Here is a 19329-nt window from a genome sequence, read left to right on the forward strand (position 1 = left end):
ACGGGGTTCTTCAACAGCAACGCCTTCATGAAGGGAGCGATGCTCGAGCGTCGCCGTCACCGGATCCAACCACCAAAGGTTGGACTCTAAGTTTTCACCCTGAAAAATTAGTCTAAGCATATATGAGCAATGCCTTCAACAAGGGAATGACGCAAAAACATCACCATTGCCATGTATGACCACTCATGTCAGACATAGGTTTTCACCTCGGAGCTCGAGACCGGGTACTCGAAAGCACCACCATCGAAGTCAATCATATGTTGTCGCCACCGCTTCTCCACGATCCTAGCAGCTGCTCGCCGTTGTACAACCATATCCTCTGCGTCAAGTCGTTGTCCATCGTTTGCATCTCGTCGTTGAACGAAACCACCGGATCTGAAGAGAGTAATCCCCGTGAAGATCTTCCGGTGGCCATCGCAATCCGCAATGAGGCCGCCGCTAACCGGAGTGATCATCACATGGACCAACACCGTCGGTGGAGCACATCACCGGTGAGTGCCATCTGGCCAAAGAGAGCCCTATCCAGGCCTATAGACCAAAAGCATACATGACCGGATCTGAAGCACGAAAGACAGATCTATCTACCAAGAACCACGGCACCGCAGCCAACCTGGGCACAACACCACGACCAAAATCCACCGAGACGCCCCTATGGCCAAAATCAAATGCTTAGCAGGAGCACTGCCGCCACAAAGCGTATGGATCTGGCCGTCGCGCTGCACCGGCCCCGCGCCTCCGGCACAGCCTCGCCGCCATGCCGCCAGTAGCCATCACCACGCCCCACAGGAGGACGTCGAGAACAGTCGCTGGTCGCCGCGACCCAGCTGAGTCCCGACGCGCGAGGACGTGCCGCCCGAAGCTGCCGCCCTACAGATCGGAGGCTGTCGCGAGATGGCGCCCCGCCGCTGCCGTCGGCCGCGTGAGCTTTGCCTGCGGTGTCCTCCGGCAGCGGCGCGACGAGGCATGTAGAAAGGAGAGGCGGTGGCGCTAGCAACTGCATTCCGCCCGAGTCGCCCAGGGCAAGGCGACGCGGGCGTTCTGTTGTCAACCGGACACGAAGCCGCGCGGACACGAAGCCGGCGGCTCATCGGGCTTCAAGCCGTCGGCGAGGACGGCTCGTCGGGTGACTGGACATGCCCTCCAACACGGGCATGGCCAGGGGCTACGAAAGCCGACCACAGCGTGTACGTGTCACCCGGCGACGCACACATGCTCGGCGATGGAGAAGAATAAACCACAGCGGAGCTCGACCGGAGACAGGGAAGAAATAAGAGGCGCTCACGACCTGTTTGTTGAAATGCTTATGGAGAAAAAAAGGAAGAAATAAAAAAGAAATGATAAAAATAAATAAATAAACTGTTGAGCCATTGGCAGGTGGGACCTTCGTCCAACTCAGCATATTATCCATATAAGCACGCGATATGCGGGCCCTACCTGTCGGTTTGGCTTCTTTTCATGGCCAAATCCGAGCGCCAGTGCTCCGTATTACTGACTAGGCGCTGAGTTTATGATTGTTTTATGCCCTAATATAAATATGACATTAAATTGTTACCCTAGCCTTAAGTGTGGTGTGGAGGTTTCTTTTTGGATCCAACGCTTGAGACGATTTGGTAGTGTGTAGGGGGAATTGCAGAACTGATTTTAGGCGGAGAGCACGGAGGTGGAGAGCCCCAAGCGTAGCTGTTCGCCGCCAACGAGGCATCGTTGGGCGTCGAGGACTCGCCACAGGAGTCGGAGAGGCGGAGGTCGACGAGGAGCCGCCGCGCGATTCACCGTCGGCGGCAGGCGGAGGTCGTCCTGGAGGTGGACGAGCCCGTGCCGCTCGCGGCAGAGCTTGTCGTCCCTCTGGCCTGGGGGGCAGACGAGCACGCCCCGCTACGGTTTGAACGCACGACGGAACGCCGAACACGCTCGCGATACGCATCATCGTCGGTGCATCCTTGGCCTGATCTTTTCCGATCCATCTGCAACAGCCAACCGGCAGCTATTTCTAAGGATAAACTGCTGCTGCTATTTCTGAAGGTTAAAACTGCTGCTGACCCTTGCGCGCGCGCGCGCACACACACACTCAAACGACCAGCAGAAAACCAGAGCAGGTTTCTGTTTCAATAGTTGCATTCCACTCTCTCCACGTCCTTCACACGTTCACTACTCGCATTTAGCTCAAGTCATTGTATAAATTTCTCGGCAGATGGCAAATTTAGGGAATTTTTTACTTGTCACATGGCATTTTTAACCATGGCAACTTTTGTTGGAATGTAGAAACACTATTTGTTACAAGTAGGGTACATGGCATTTTTTTAGCTACCTAATTGAAAAATACATAGTAACTATTTATAATCCATGTTTGCCTAGATGTCTAGTTTTCACCATTCCACATGACAAAATGTTCTACCAGTGGCTGGCTACCTGCCCGTCACTATTAAACATGTTAGCAGTGGCCAGAGGTCAGCGACAGGCTCCTAAGAGCCTCGCCCGTCACTGATGGACTTTTTGTGCCCGTCACTTTTGTGCCTTGCTGCAGTAGTGTAACCTCATCTCCCAGTCGGAAGGAGTGTTGTCACTACCAACTATGCAGCGCAGACCTGCTTGTCCACCTTCCTGTCACCTCCCAATCCCATGCAACGTTGTCATGTAAGAAACATCTACTCATCGACTTGCTCATGCAGTGAAGGTATATGATAAACAACCACAACCACAAACACACACATGAATATAGCTAGGTAGCGAGCCCTACCAAAACAAGTGCTTGTTGATAGCATAAAAGATGCCAATTTATAAAAGCCATCTCGACATGTAGTTATGTGACGATCTAAGATAGGTTTATGCAGTTGAGGTACAATCTGTTTTGAGATCATGAAAAAGCTTGTCCTTTGACCACCCACCTGTATGTACCTAGCTCGATTCACCTGCTTTCTTATATGCCATTTATGTTGCACACATTTCTCTCTCTGATTGATGCAGCACGCCCTGGTATATATACTCATATACATAGACATGTTTTCGAGGAAATGTATAGAGACATGCCTTGCCTAGTATTCAAGTTTGATATCTAAAGAGACATGTTATCCCTCGTATATATTCAAATGATGAACCGTCAGCAATATTGATGCATAAACTTTAGCTTTAGCCATAGAAAGAAGCTAGTCGCTTATAGTTAGTTAGACTATACTGATCCTCGAGTCCACAAAGCTATTCATTTTGGGAATACTTTTACTCCAAATTTCTAATCTGGTTACCAGTATTTGAAAAAAGAACTGATTACATGTATGTTTGAAAAGGCATAAATACATAGATTTGTGTTGGAAAATACCTCCATGCATGATACAGTATTGTACAATGCTACTTTAGTAAAAGTAATGCACAAGTTATTGCCAATCTCCAAAATATCATCCTTTTAATGACTAGTGGGGTTGATCAGTATTGGTGTTTTTTTTCCTCAAAAAAAAGCATTGGTGTTTTTTTAAAGTAGAATTCAAGCGGCCATTTCATGTGTCTGTTCTCATTTTCCCCTTCAAGTATCATGAAAATATATCGCTGAGGAACAATCACGTAAAATAATATGAAGTGGTACACTAAAAATGACTTAAAGCGCTGAAGAATAATTGAATGTAGTGAAGGCTGGGGATTTGTTTACCCAAGTTCGAGTTGTTGGCAACAACTCTGCATCTTGATTTGAGAGGGTGAGCACACTCCCCTGAAGTCACTTACACTACAACTTAATTGGTCGCTAGGTGTGCGCTCGTTGGGGAAGCGCCGGCTATGTCCGATGTGATTGGGGCGGTGGGAGCTATCCATAGATTGGAAAGTTAATTGGTCGAAACTGCCCATCCGTAAATCTGATTGGTACTCCTTTAGCTCGGTAGGGAGTAACAAGGTACTCTAAAATAGCTCATTCGTACCTTAATCGCTTGTCATGAATCATCAAAACAGAGCAGTGGGCACTAGGTGAGCTTACATGTTTATTCTCATTTTCCTTCAAATGCAAACCATGGAAATAAAAGTTGGACAATTGGCCATTTCCTACACACAATCGAGTTGAGCAATGTATTTATTTGGTGCATGCATCAGTGTGTTCTTACCCCATCGTGCCCTATCGTTATGGGAAAATCAAACTACAACCTGTTCTCCCTCAGTTTTCATATAATCTAAATTCCCAAACTATAAATTTGTAGCCTGAGTAATCCAGTAAAAAATCCAGCTAACCAGTAGAAATTTTGATATAGGACGGGTTGAAGCTAACCAATTTATGAATATCCCTAATAAACATCATCTAGACTATCATCCACTAGATGAAGTGGGCAAACGGATCTCTCCATGGCATCCTCATACGCCAATCCTCTTATTGGCTGGAGGTGTTCCATCTGTATTGTGGCACACACTGCCTTCTTGAATAGTTCAGCTTTATTATGTATGTCTTCTCTTTCCCATCATTCAGAAAAAAATAGGGAGGGCATCCCCAAGTTCATTACTAGAATGAAATCGGCAAACAACAGGTCCAACAAGTTATACGACAACTCACGGTCCGCTGACAATGAAACTAAATTTAAAATAAAACCAATTACGGCCCCAACAATTGCATATACCAAGAACTAGAAACCGGGCGGCGGTTCCGGCCAGTGGTGCAGCTCTGGTCGTGCGATCCCGGCAACAGACGTCACCCATAGGCGTGTTGGATGACGGAGGAGCTCGATCTGGTGGTCCAGCCGGGGATGGGCATGAATTTGCCAGCGAAAGCTTGGTTCGGCCTCGTCCATAAACGTCAATGGCGGCGCCCGCGAGTGTCCTTACCTCATTGGAGGCATCATGGGGCGATTCACATTCCTTGTATGCCCTGGGGGAAACCCCAGATTCAGGTTCTCTAGATCGGATGATGGCGAGGTTCCTGCATCATCACCCCCATGGGGGGCATCATCTTTGGGGTTGTACATCGGCTCGAGGGACAAGTGTTTGGCTTGGTGGCTGGGCGCAGGTCTCCATATGCTTCTTGTGCCGTGACCAAAGTGGAGCGACGTGCCATCTACAGTATTGACGACGACGAGTCTTGGCGGTAACGTGCAGTGGGGTCTGACCGTTTGATGGGGGTGCGTAGGAGGCTGGTGTTGTCCGTTGTCGTGGTGGCGTCGACAATAGAAGGGTTTGGCAACATGAGTACGTTGTTGCTCCCGAAGATGGGACTGCGGGAGAAGGCGGTGGAGGATTCTACATTTTGCGCATGCGATGCACGCCGAGGGTGTGATAGACCGGTTGGTGCTCCCAGCTAGCCGGCGGGTGTCTTGGTGAGGCCATCGGATTTCTTGGTGTGCACAACGCGAGGTCAGGGCACATCATCAATCGTGTGGGTAGGGCGCCAGTTTTCGCCAGGAATACCTCTTTGGATTGATATATGTAGTTATTTTGTAAGAGCTTGTTGAATAATGCAATAAAGTTAGCTGTATGCATCGCGCGAAGCAGAGACCGGGGGTGATCCTCATTCTTGAAAAAAAAGATGAAAAAAAAACTAAAGCAAACCACAGTTTCAACATTGCATACAACAAGAACTAGAGACCATGGATTTTTAGCCTTCTTTTATCAGGCAACTACATGGAGATATATCTTCTACCCCTTTTCCAGTGTATGTGTCATGTCATAAGCAAATTAAGAAGGCATACTAATCATCAAGCAAAGTTCAGCAGTGCACATGTACTCCAGGTAGAGCATTGCATATTTCAGTGATGGGTTGTAGTGCATTTGCATTATTCCAACCATTTCGTCTTGGTATCTAGAGATGCTAGCTTGGTACAATGTTTCTTTTGGATCTAGAATTCCATATCGAAGAACTATCTGGGTCGAATGCGTTAAAGCCATGCTTAACCTTTGTACGCACACAGTGACCTGCTAAATCTAGGGGTCTGCGGCCTACAATATATGGTCGAAAATTGCTGTTGGTTTCTTGCCCTCATGTGCCACCTGTGCCACTGGTGGTCCGCTGGTAACATGACTTGCAAGCCGTCTAAGATAGCATATCACTTGCAGCTGCGTATCTTCTACGGGTCCATCACTCCCAAGAGAGGTGCTAACACCATCATCCGTAGTCCAGATTCCTGTCACCTCCCAATCCCATTCCCATGCAGCGAAGTAAAGGAATAAACATCTACTATCCACCTGTAGCATGGCCATGCAGAGACTTGCTCACCACTACCACGCACGTGAATATAGCTAGCTAGCCTGGCGAAAACAAGTTCATGCCAACCGCATAAACGAACCAATTTATAAAGGCTCTCCTGAGACCAGCTGGTATCTGGGCATGTAGTTATGTGGCGGTCCTAGACATGTGCATGCTGGTGAGGCCAACTATGTTTTGAGAACATCACTAAGTTTCTCCTTGGACCACCTACCTTGTCTGTACCAATCTTGTATGCCAGATTATGTATGTACCAGTGTTGATTTCTTTTACATGCAAGGCAGGAGCAACACAGATTTCATTAAAAATAGAAAAATAAAAAACAAAGTGGCCAATTTATGCAGAAAACTAGGCCGAAAACCATACAATACACGATTGGTTAAGAGACAATCATGCAAAAAAAAAAAACCAACCATGCCGACATCGCCGACTCAAACTCAATCACCAACATGTGCACAACCCGAAGATGCATGGGTGAGCTCTTCGGAGATGCCTTCAAGAAGCATCGTCGCCTGTATCCTTTAACCCCTCATCAAACCAAGGCTTTCGCCCAGAGCCACCCACAGCAGCTCGGACAGACCTTGGGAAAAAGAAGGTGACACCAACAGCCACCACAGCAACCCGCGGACCAACATGCGGCAGTCTAGTGGAGAGGAGGAACTCTTCGACAACAAATTCAAAGAAGAAGGACGCCACAACACCAGCGTTGCCGGTATCCTTCGATCCTCATCGAACCATCACCAAGAGCCCTAAGCCCTAAGCTCCTCCACCTATCTGAGCCTTGGGGAAGAGACCCAGCCATTGCCAATGGAGAGTCAACCGAGGCCACACTGGATCAACAGGAGCAGACCAAGGATGTCAAACTTGAGAGCCCGCGGATCGAGCCGCACAACACCAGAAGAGAAGCAGACGCCGATGAACAACAAAACACAGTTGAGCCCATCGTCAAGGACGAAATCCTGTGAAAGGAAGCCCCAGCCGTGCACCACCCCCACGTGCCTTCACCCCGCCGCTCACACAACCAACGACATCCAATGCCACCGCCGGGCCACCGCATGCTGACGATCCGGAACCAGCAGATCCAGGCACGAAGCCCCAAATCCGGCACCACGACGACTTGTGTCCGCCTCCCCAGGGCATCGGCACGGCCTTGAGCGCCGCCGACGCAAGGCAGGCATGGGCCTAAATCCATGCTCCATGAAGCCGCACTAGCCATTGAGCGCCTCGGCGCACCGCTGCCACCGCCTCTCCGCCGTGGAGTCACAGTCGTCGTGCTAAAAGCAATTGTCGCCTCCCGGCGAGGCTGCAGTCACCGCGCGGCCAACTAGGGCCAGGACCCGACGCGCGCTCCCGCGAAGCACCACCACCGCTCACAAGACTAAGGGCATGCAGCGCTGCCGCCAGGACGTCTCATGCTGACGACTCGGAACCAGCAGATCCAGGCACAAAGCCCCAAATCCGGCACCATCGCGACTTGGGTCCGCTTCCCCAGTGCATCGGCACGACCCTGAATGTCGCCCCTGCCGCAAGGCAAGCACGGGCCTAAATCTGCGCCCATGAAGCCGCATCAGCCATCGAGCGCACCGGCACACCGCTACCACCGCCTCTCCATCGTGAAGCCACAGTCGGCACGCCACAAGCAATTGTCGCCTCCCCGCGCGGCCGCAGTCACCGCACTGCCAACAAGCGCCACGCCCCTGGAGAGCGACGCGCCCGAGTAGTCTGCTGGATTCATGCATGTGGGTACTAATGTTAATTCACCTATCTTTTTATATGCTATTTATGTTAGACAAACTGTTTATGTTACTCATAAACCCCCTATTTGACGCAACCCGCCCTAGTATATATATATATACTCATATATATAAGAGACATGTTTTTGCTTCGTATCCAAGTTATATGTAAGAGACATGTTATAGTACATACTAGTATTCATGTGTCAAATCGTTGGCAATGTTAATATGAGCCATAAACTTCATCTTAGCCATAGAAAGAAGCTAGTCGCTTACTTAGATGATAGTCTCCATTGTTTCCCCAAGGCTTTTCATTCTGGACACAGTTTTTGTCCAAATATTATATCTGACTACGTCTATTGAAAAAAATGTATTACATATGTTTGAAATGGCATAAATATTGATTGTGTTGAAAAATACTTCCATGCCTATACAATACTTCCTCCGTTTCCCCCGCAAAAAAAAAAAACTTTCTCCGTCCCATAATACAAGAACATTTAGCTTGAAAAATATTGTTATATTATGGGACGGAGGCAGTAGTTTATAGTGATATTGGAAAAAACTAATGTTCAGTTATCCCAATCTCCAAAATCTCATCCTTTAAACCACAAGAGGGTTCATGACGATTAGATATTTTTGTAGAAAAACTGAAGTGGCCTTTTCAAGTGTTTATCCTCATTTTTCTCATTGAAGTGCAAATCATTCAAAAAAATAAGTTGGATAATTGGCAATTCGATGTGCACCATGGAGTCCATGAGTTGATGAACGGAATTGTCGCCTCATCAAGCCATACATTCATATATATGGCAAATGAAAACTAAGCCCTTTTCTGCCTTCAATTTTCATATAATCTCAAATCCCAAACTATAAATGTGTGGAATACACGGCTAGCAAGTGTTTGTTCAATTTTTCTTCCATGCACGTGACCCCAACTGCCCGAGTACTGCAGTACGATTTGAGATCACGCTCGACTCGCGTGTGCGATGATGTGTTACTCCCTAGCGCTTTCCCCTTGCTAGATGCGGGATTCACTTCAGGCATTACACAGAGCTCGTGTCTCTGCCTCCCCCCTCCCCAACCGCACCGCCGCCGACGCAGACCGTCCGTTGTCATGACTCCCGTAAAACCTCTCACCGATTGCGCCGCTGCCAACCTAGGGCGACTGACAAGGCGCCTCATTCACCGCTCCTCACAACCACGCCTATCTCCTCCCTCAAGATCGGCCCGGGCTCGTCCTGCCTCGCTCCCACAAGCTGCTCCACCAGCCATGCTGCAAGTTGAGCTTGCCCTGCCTCTCTCTCCCCCACTGCTCTTGCCAGCCAACGAATTGGTATCAGATTTTTCTTGGTGCATGAATTGTCTATGACATGTATGTATGGCTTTGCATATGCTTGTTGTATGAATTGGTATCTTTAGGTCTATTCGTGATTGTTGTAGTATTTTTTTTGTGGTTGTGATGATTTTTTTTAAAAAGAAGCTAGAACCCAACCATATTTTGCAAGGCATCGATGGATTCAGACAACTAAGATAGACACATTACAAGATATAGAATTAGCATATACGATTAAGTCGACTTCTTCTGCAACAACGCCTTGAAGAAGGAATAACCGCCCTCATGCCCGCTGTCGGGTGGTAGGTGCGACATATGCCAACGGGTGGCTTATCATTGTGGGAGTCAGTAAGACATCGCCGGTGCCTGGAAGCGGGATAAGGCGAAGACATGCACGCCGGCGAATCTTACCCAGGTTCGGGGCTCTCCTAGGAGATAACACCCCTAGTCCTGCTCTGCGGGGTCTCCGCATGATCACTAGATCAACACAAGGGGCTACAAGAGGCTCCTTGAGCTGTTCGGCTAGAGGAAGAAGAAGGGCAAGGCCAGCTCTCCTCTTCGCTCTATGTGGTGTCTAAAACTCTAACAGATCAGCCCTCTGAGAGCTTCTTTCTCTAAGAGCTCCTCCCTTTGCATGGGTGCCCTGGGGGTTTATATAGGCCTACCCCCCAGGGGTACAATGGTAATCTGGCTGGACGTAGGCCCAGACCGTCAGCGTCTGTAGTCGCCGGCTTCTCCGCCGGTCGCTGGGGCCCGCCGACTGGTGGGTCCCGCCGGCTGCCGGCCTCTTAGCCGACAGGCTGGGGCCACCGCTTGGGGGTCTTGTCGGCGGCTGGTTACTGTAGCCTCACTCTTGGTGATGACGGCTTTGACGGGATAAGCATGGCTACAGTGCCGCCGCCTGGCGAGCTCTCACTGTAGCCTTACCCCGTCTTGTCTGCTTAATGGTACACGCATTTCGAGGGCGAGGGTGGGCCGACTGTTGGGAGTCGGCCTCCCCCCAGGCCGAGTGGGCGAAGCTCGGCCGCCTTCTGATGTCTCTCTGGCAGAAGGGGCCCGCCGCCTGCAGGCCGTACTGACAGCCTGTCGTGGGGGGCGTCATGGTCAACATGGCAACAATGCCGCGCCGGATGGGGTGTGCCGCCCTGTACGGCGCACTGTGGCCACGCTTGCTCCGGGATTCGGGGGTGGCAGGCTTCACTGTAGCCACGCCCCGTCTCATCGCCGTTATGGGGGTGCAGACTTTGAGGGTGCGAACCAGGCCGCCTGCTAGGAGCTGGCCTTCTGGTGGCCGGCTGCTAGGAGTCGGCCCTCTTCGCGAGAGCTCTTAGAGCCTTGCCGTCTTCCAGCAGCCGGCCGGCGGGGCAGCCGGCCAGGAGAAGGCGGCCCTGTGTCTTGGATGTTTGAGGGCTCGGCCAGCCCAATAATTCTTGAAGAACCAAGGGGAGTTGGTTAGGCTACCCGTCGTCATTTACTCCGACAGTAGTCCCCGAAGCTGGTCGGACTTCGCGGCTGAAAGGTGGACGAGAAGTTTGAGCAGCTTCCTATCTTGGAGAGCCAACAGCTGGGAGCCGGCCTCGAACTGACGCGCCGTCTTGGAAAGGTTTTGGGGCCCGAAGGCGGGAACCGCTGGCGCGCGCGCCAGGTGGCAGACCGGCCGCCCGCCGCCCGCGCGCCACGCGGCACTCTTCGGCCGGACCGGCCCGCCAGCCCACGCGCGCGACGGGACGTCGCCGCAGGCTGGGGCCCGCCACTACCATGCCTCGGCCCACGCGCGGATTCGCCGTGGCCGAAGCGGGCGGTTTGCACTCCAGTGGCAGTTTCCGCGCGCTGTTAAGGCGCGATAATTGCAGGTCATGGGGGAGTGGGCGCAGTTAATCCCACGTCCCCCACGTTTCGCCCCCTCGGCCTTGCCTCGCCGAGGCTATAAATAGGGGGAGGAGGGGGAGCGGCAGACGCCTGCACGTTCGCCTCCCGCTTCGCCATTCTCTTCTTCTTCCTCTCTGTTGCTGCTGCTGCTCGCCGCTGCGCCGTTCCACCGGTCACCTTGCTACGTCGCAGCTTCGCCGCCGCGGGGTCGCGCTCTCGCCGCCACCGCGCTTTATCCGTCAGCCTTTCGCCTTCATGGCGTGCGCCGGAGCCTGGGACGGCTCCAACGTCCATGAAGACCACATCGACTTCCTCCGCAAGACGCGGCGGCTGCCCGGCGAGGATTACGTGCGGGTCCGTCTCGCGCCGGAGCGGGAGATCTCGCCGGCGCCGGAGGAGGGCGAGCGGGTCATCTTCCGCTCGCACTGCCTGCGTGGCCTTGGCTTGCCGGCGAGCGGCTTCTTCCGCTCCTTCCTTGAATTCTACAATCTTCAGCCGCACCACCTCACCCCGAACACGGTGGTGCTGCTATCCGCCTTCGTCACTCTGTGCGAAGGCTTCCTCGGCGTCCTTCCCACCATCGAACTTTGGGGGGAGTTCTTCTACTCCAAGCTCGGCACCGTGATGAAGGGCGTGCCGGCCCAATGCGGCGCCTTCGTCGCAGTGCGGAGGTTGGCGAACGACAATCCATTCCCCTCCATCGCGTTGATCCAGTCGGTGAAGATGTGGCAACGGTCATACTTCTACGTGAAGAGCATCTTCCCCCAGGGCGACTGGGTCAACCTGCCGGCTTACGTAGCCGGCGCGCCGGCTGGGAGGCGGCCCAGCTGGTCCTATCGGGCCAAGTCGCTCTCGCCTTCTGGAGCCGCCACCGTCGCACGGCTCCGGGTGTTGATCTACTCGGAGGGCCTGACCGGGCCCGACTTGCTGACCGCCTTCGTGGCGCGCCGGATGCTCCCGCTCCAGGGCCGCCCTCACATGATCTATCAGATGAGCGGGCACCTTGATCCGAGCCGGTTGTGCATCAAGGAGATGCCTCACACAGAGGTAGCCCACATGGTGAACTATCTTTCGAACTGCAAGCTCACCGATGAGTGGCAGTTTGGCAAGGAGCCGTATTCTCGCGCCGATCCCTCGCCTACGGTAAGCTTTCTTTTCTGTTCTTTTTCTTTTGTTGCCGAGCTCTTCTTGGCCGACTTTGACCAATCGGCTTGTCTAACAGAGCCCCCTCCTTCGACCGGCAGCCGGCGCCGCGGGGTTGGAGCGCCAATATCTCCCCGACCGGACGGTGAGCGATGAGGACGACCCCGACTTGGGGGCGACCGCCTTGGACGATGACGCCGTGGGAGGAGGCGGCGAAGCAGGCAGCTCGGGGCTCGGAGCCGGCCTCGAGGACTGGCCGGACGACGACGAAGCGGAAGTCGTCCCGCGCCGCCAGCCGGCGTCCGACCAGCAGGGCGCGAGTTCGTCCACCGCACCGGCCGCCCAAGGCGGCGTGCAGAAGCGCCGGGCCGCGCCGCTCCTGTTCAGCAGCCGGTCGAAGAAGCCCAAGAGCTCGGCTGCGGCGACCAAGCGGGACGAAGCGGCCGCGAAGGCTGCCCGCTTCCGCAAGACGGTGAAGCAGCCGCAGATGGTTTCTGCGTAAGTGTCGATTCCCTCACGTGTTCCTTTCTTTTTTCTTGATGATATTTCTATGAATTTTCTTTGTCTTGGCTTGAAAACAGGGCTCCGCTTTCTCTTGAGCGGACTGCCGCCGCCTCCGTGGTCGTGGCAGCGGGAGGCTCCGCCAGCGCCACCGCGTGGACCCTCGTGCCGAGCTTCAGGCGGCGACGGAGCGGAACGCGCGTGAAGCGCGGGAGGAGCGGGAGGCGAAGCAGCAGAAGGCGGCTGCCGCCAAGGCGGCACAGGAGGCGACGAAGGAGACGGCAAGGGCGCAGGCCGATGTGGCGGCCAAGGCCCAGGCGGATGCCGCAGCCGCGGCGCAGGCGGTGGAGGCCTTGCACAACTAGCCTCCGCAACTCGTCATCCCCCTTCGCTCCGTGGCGCCCGAGATCCCGGTGGTGCCGCCGGAGGGAGCCGGTGGCGATCAGCCGGCGATGGAGAGGGAGGAGGGCGACGTCGTCGTCCTGGAGCAGGAGGCGGCTCCGCCATCGCCGACTGGGGCGGACCAAGGCGGCCAGCCGAGCGCGCCACCCGTGCCATCGGCTGGAGGCGAGCCGGCTGCAAGGGCGGACCTCGTGGTCCGGTCTCCGGCACGCCAGCGCGCAGGGAAGGCGACCTCGGCGCCGGACCCGCGGAAGGCCGCAGGCCCCAACTTGTCGGCCCAAGACCTGGAGACGGCGAGCGTCGGCTCGCCGGGGTGGACGCCGGGTGGCGGGACGGCCGTGCTGAACGCGGCAGCGCAAGACGTTCGGACCCGGCTTCAGTCTCAGGCCACCGTGCTGAAGCAGTTCAACCAAGGGTTCCTGGCGACGCGGGCAGCTATTCGGGTAAGCTTCTCGCTTTTTTGTTTCTTGTTCTTGAATTCTTTCGTGGGGGCGCGTCAGCGCACCCACTGGGTATAGTCCCCGAGTTCCGAGCCGGCTGCTGAGCAGGCGGCTTGGAACTTCTTAGTATACTTCGAGTGCTAACTCGTCCTTATTTGTTCGTCCGTCCCATTTGCAGGACTATCATAAACTCTGTGCGGCCGCCTTCAACTCCCATATCCGGGAGCTGAATCAGAAGACCGTCGACTTGTCTGAGAGCCGGAGTAAGTGTTTCGTCTTCTATCTCTCGTGGGGGCGCGTCAGCGCACCCACTGAGTGTAGTCCCCGAGAATCGGGCCGGCTGCTGAGCAGTCGGGCCGGATCTTTTCTGGCGACTTCTTTCTTATTGCTTTTTCTTCTTTGACATCTCTGCAGAGGCCAATGCCGACCTGCGACAGCAACTGGGTGAGGCCCAGACCGCCCTGCGCGTCAAGGAGGCTGAATACAACACCTTGGTTCAGGAGCGCGACCGCCTGGCCAAGAAGCTGGCCGACCAGGAGGAGAGCCACAAGGCGGCCCTGAAGGCGGTGAAGGACAGCGAGGCCGCCCTCCAAGCTGAGTACGAGACCGAGGCGGCGAACTGGGCCGAGTCGAAGCAGGCGCTGAGTGACGGCTATGGCCAGATTGAAGACCTGGTTGACGGTAAGCCGCCTTCCTCTTCGTCCCTTTGTTTGCCGCCTGCCGCTTGGTCCGACTTCTGACTTGTGCTTTTTCTTATTTTCTTTTCTTCTTTGTACAGAGTACTTCCCTGGCTACTCTGTTGCCGCCAGCCAAGTCATCGAGGCCCACCGCAACGCACAGAGGCAGGCTGGCGTTGAGATTGTGCCAGATGCTTGCCGGTCGCTCGAGGAGCAGCTTCTGGACATCCAAGCCCGCCTTCAGCCGGCTCACCACATGCTCTGCCGCCTTCAGCGCATTGGAGCCCAAGTGCTGTCCGCCCTCTGGCCTGGCGAAGTGATTCCCCGCACCCCCAGTCGGGCTGCCGACTGGCTGGAGGTAGCGGTTGGTTGCTTCGAGGCCTGGAAGGCTTTTGCAACTCGGGCAAGCGCCAGGCGGGCGCTGGAGTTCGTCCGGGCGTGGTATCCCGGGCTGGACTTGGCCCAGCTAACCACATGGCGGCAGGAGGCCAACGAGGAGCTGGAGGCGGTGCGTCCGGCTATCATCCAGCGCGCCTCGGCGATCGCCGAGTACACCGACACCATTGCCTTTGCCCCGAGCTGAATAACGACGGCGTTGCTTTGCCGGAGGAGTGGTTTGGGCTGATCCCGGCGGATGGTGAAGACTTGGCAGAGGAGATCGACTCTAGTGACGAGGGTGAGGAGGAGGAAGGAGAGGACGGTGAAGACGCCGCGCCGGATGGTGGGCCGGCCAGCTAGCCTCAGCTTGACCGTGCCTCCAGCAACGAGGCACGTGCGAGCGCGCCGCCTGCCGCTGGTGATGATCAAGCCGAGACTCGCCAGCCGGCCACTCCTCCAGCCAGCACCGCCGTCTCCACGGACCTGCCCAACTTGCCCATTGCACCTTTGGCCTGAACCGCCATCTTTATCTTTGCTTTCCTGTTCGTTATTCTTTGAACAATATTTGTTAAATTTGCGCAGTTCCACCCACTGGGGGTGTATTCAGACTAAGTTGAATGCCGGCCCTTCGAAGGCCTTTTGTGTAAATATAATCTTGCATGTGTTTGACGTCCGACTGTGCTTGCTTTTCATCTTTTTCGGCTGTTTCCTTTGCCGCCCTCCCTTGGTCGCCGCCTTCCCAGCCGGACAGCTGCTCTGTAGTCTGTGGCTGGAAAAGTGCTTGGCCGTGTGGGAGGGCAAGTACTTTAGCTTTCTCAGATTGTAGTAAGGTGAGTGGGGAGCCGGCCAGCCGGCTGTTTAACAGTTGGTTGGCAGGGTGGGGAGCCGGCTTGTCTTATGTAAGCTCGTTGGTCCTTAGCCATTTTTCGTGTGGGCATCCTTCCCTGCCTTTGACTCTTGCCAGTCGGACAGTCGATTCTACGAGCTGTGACTTTTGACAAGAGAGGGCTTGGGTGCCGGCACACTACTTGTCTGACTACAGGTGGAACTTAACATAATTCAAGGTGGCAAGTCCCCAGGCCAACTGACCGAACCCGGTGCCGGACAGAAGAACAAATGTAATAACACATTCGTGAGGAGCCGGCTTGTCTTATGTAAGCTCGTTGGTCCTTAGCCATTTTTCGTGTGGGCATCCTTTCCTGCCTTTGACTCTTGCCAGTCGGACAGTCGATTCTATGAGCTGCGACTTTCGACAAGAGAGGGCTTGGGTGTCGGCACACTACTTGTCTGACTGCAGGTGGAACTTAACATAATTCAAGGTGGCAAATCCCCGGGCCGACTGATCGAACCCGGTGCCGGACAGAAGAACAAATGTAATAACACATTCGTAGGTATGATACTCATCATATATAGATAAAAGAGGGTAGTCCCCGAGTTCTCCTGGGGGGCCCGATGTCTTGTACTTAATACAAAAGGTAGCGTGGTACATACTGCTTTTAACTGTAAAATCTTCGGAGGAGATTGGTATTCCATGGTCGTTCCGACTCCTTGCCGGAATCATCTCTCTTGCGCGCCTTGGGCTTCTGTGCGCCGATCAGGTAGTAGGAGTCGTTGCCCAAGGCTTTGCTGACGATGAAGGGGCCTTCCCAAGGGGCCAAGAGCTTGTGCTGGCCGGCTGCTCGCTGGATCAGCCGGAGCACAAGATCGCCCTCTTGGAAGGATCTCGGCTTGACCTTCCGGTTGTGGTAACGGCGCAAGCTCTGCTGGTAGATGGCGGACCGGCTGAGTGCTAACAGCCGACCCTCTTCCAGCAGGTCAACGCCGTCTTCTCGCGCTTCCTTGGCCTCCGCTTCCGTGTACATGGTGACCCGAGGTGAGTCGAACTCGATGTCAGTTGGGATGACAGCCTCGGCACCATATACAAGGAAGAAAGGAGTGAAGCCGGTTGACTTGTTCGGGGTAGTACGCAAGTTCCAGAGGACGGCCGGCAGCTCCTCGAGCCAGCAGCCGGCCGAGCGCTCCAGTGGTACGATCAGTCGGGGCTTGATGCCGGACAGGATGAGGCCGTTTGCTCGCTTGGCTTGGCCGTTTGACTGCGGATGGGCAACGGACGCTAAGTCCAGTCGGATGCCTTGTGTCGCGCAGAAGCATGCCAGTGCTCCTTTGGCAAAATTCGTGCCGTTGTCGGTGATGATGCTGTGTGGTATGCCATACCGGGTGGTGATGTCTGTGATGAATGTCACAGCAGTCGGCCCATTCAGCTTTTTGATTGGCTTTGCTTCAATCCACTTGGTGAACTTGTCCACGGCGACAAGCAAGTGTGTCATGCCGCCGCGTGCTGTCTTGAATGGGCCCACCATATCTAGCCCCCAGACGACAAAAGGCCAGGTGAGGGGGATGGTCTTGAGTGCGGTAGCCGGCAGGTGTTTCTTAGAGCTGAAAACTTGGCACCCTTTGCAGTGTTTGACTAATTCTTTGGCGTCTTCCAAAGCAGTCGGCCAGAAGAACCCATGGCGGAAAGCTTTGGCGACAAGTGATCTTGAAGCCGCGTGGTGGCCGCACTTGCCTTGGTGGATGTCCTTGAGGATTGCAATGCCCTTCTCTGGTTCGACGCAGCGCTGGAAGACTCCAGTGACACTGCGCCTAACGAGTTCTCTGTTCACTATTGTGTATGCTCTGGCTCGACGTTGAACTTGTCTTGCCGAGATCTCGTCAGTCGGCAGCTCTCTGTTTACCAGAAAATTGAGGATGGGCTAGGCCCATGATGGAGCTGTGACTTCTTCTATTGCCAACACGGCCACGGCGACCAGGGTGGGTGGGCTGGGTGGTGAAGGGTTGGAGTCGGCCACCGCCTGTTGTGTCGTTGCAGTCCCCGGGCCGGGTGCGACTATAGCAGTCCCCGGGCCGCCTGTCGAAGTCCCCGAGCCGCCTGCTGGGTTCCCCAAGTCGGATCCGACTGCATCAGGGTCAGGCGGTACGAAGATGGAATCTGATTCTGGAGACGGCTTGATAGACGGTTTGAGGAGGCGTTGGAGGGAGACGCCGGTTGGTATAGCTTGCCGGGTGGAGCCGATTCGTGCCAGGGCATCTGCTTGCTCGTTGTCGGCCCGTGGCACGTGGAGAAACTCGCACCCTTCAAAGTATCCGCTGAGTTGCTGAACGAGGAAGTGGTAGCTCGCCATGTTTGCGTCCTTGGCGTCCCAATCGCCAGATGATTATTGGATCACCAAGTCCGAGTCGCCGTAGCACAGGATCCGGCGGATGCCAAGTTCTTTGGCCAGCCGGAGCCCATGTATGAGCTCTTCGTACTCGGCCACGTTGTTGGAGGTGGCAAAATGAATTTGCAATGTGTATCTGAGCTTGTCACCCTTGGGAGAGGTGAGGACTATGCCGGCTCCCAAGCCGGTGCGCATCTTGGATCCGTCAAAGTGCATCCGCCAATGAGTGGAGTCGGGTGCCGGCGGTAGGTACAGGGTCTCGGCCCAGTCGACAAGGAAGTCGGCCGGTACTTGGGACTTGATGGCGGTGCGCGGCTGGTAGAAGATGGTGTAAGGAGCCAGCGCAATGGCCCACTTGGCCACCCGGCCAGATGCATCCCGGCTGCCTATGATCTCGGCAAGCGGGGAAGTGCAAACGACCGTGATGGGGTGCTCTTGAAAGTAGGGCTTGAGCTTCTTGGCGGCAAAGTACACACCATAGCACATCTTCTGGTAGTGGGGGTAATTCTGCTTTGAGGTTGATAGCACTTCGCTCAAATAATACACCGGCCTCTGGACTAGCTGAGCTCGGCCTTCTTCTGGGCGCTGAACCACGACGACAGTGCTGACCACCCGGCTAGTTGCGGCAATGTAAAGGAGCATGGGCTCTTTCTCAGTAAGTGCCGCCAGGACAGGCGGCGTGATCAACATCTTCTTCAACTTGTGAAAAGCTTCGTCCGCCTGATCGTTCCATTCGAAGTGAGTGGATTTCCTCATGAGCTGGTACAGGGGGAGAGCCTTCTCGCCTAGCCGACTGATGAAGCGGTTAAGGGAGGCCAGGCACGCGGTGAACTTTTGGACATCTCGAAGCTTGGTGGGAATTTCCATGCTTTCTATGGCCTTGATCTTCACTGGGTTGCACTCGATGCCGCGTTCAGAGACCAGGAAGCCTAGAAGCTAGCCGGCTGGTACTCCGAACATGCATTTCTCAGGGTTGAGCTTGATCTGAAATCGATGTAAGTTGTCAAATGTTTCTTTGAGATCTTCCAGCAGGGTGCCGCGCTTCTCCGTCTTCACCACAATATCGTCTACATAGACGTGGGCATTTCTGCCGAGTTGCTTGAGGAGGCATTTCTGCATGCAACGCTGAAAGGTGACACCTGCATTTCTCAAGCCGAATGTCATAGTCAGGTAGCAGAAAGCTCCGAATGGTGTGATGAAGGCGGTCTTCAGGCGGTCGGCTGGATCCAACTTGATCTGATGGTAACCTGAGTAGGCATCCAAGAAACTCAACAGCTCGCATCCGGCTGTGGAGTCTATCACTTGATCGATCCGAGGCAAGGCAAACGGATCCTTGGGGCAGGCTTTGTTGAGGCTGGTATAATTTATACACATGCGCCATTTCTTGTTTTTCTTCAACACAAGGACCGGGTTGGCAAGCCACTCTGGAAAGAACACCTCCATAATGAAGTCGGCTACCAGAAGCCGGGCTATCT

Source organism: Aegilops tauschii, chromosome 5, assembly GCF_002575655.3.
Source record: "Aegilops tauschii subsp. strangulata cultivar AL8/78 chromosome 5, Aet v6.0, whole genome shotgun sequence".
NCBI classification, from domain to species: Eukaryota; Viridiplantae; Streptophyta; class Magnoliopsida; order Poales; family Poaceae; genus Aegilops; species Aegilops tauschii.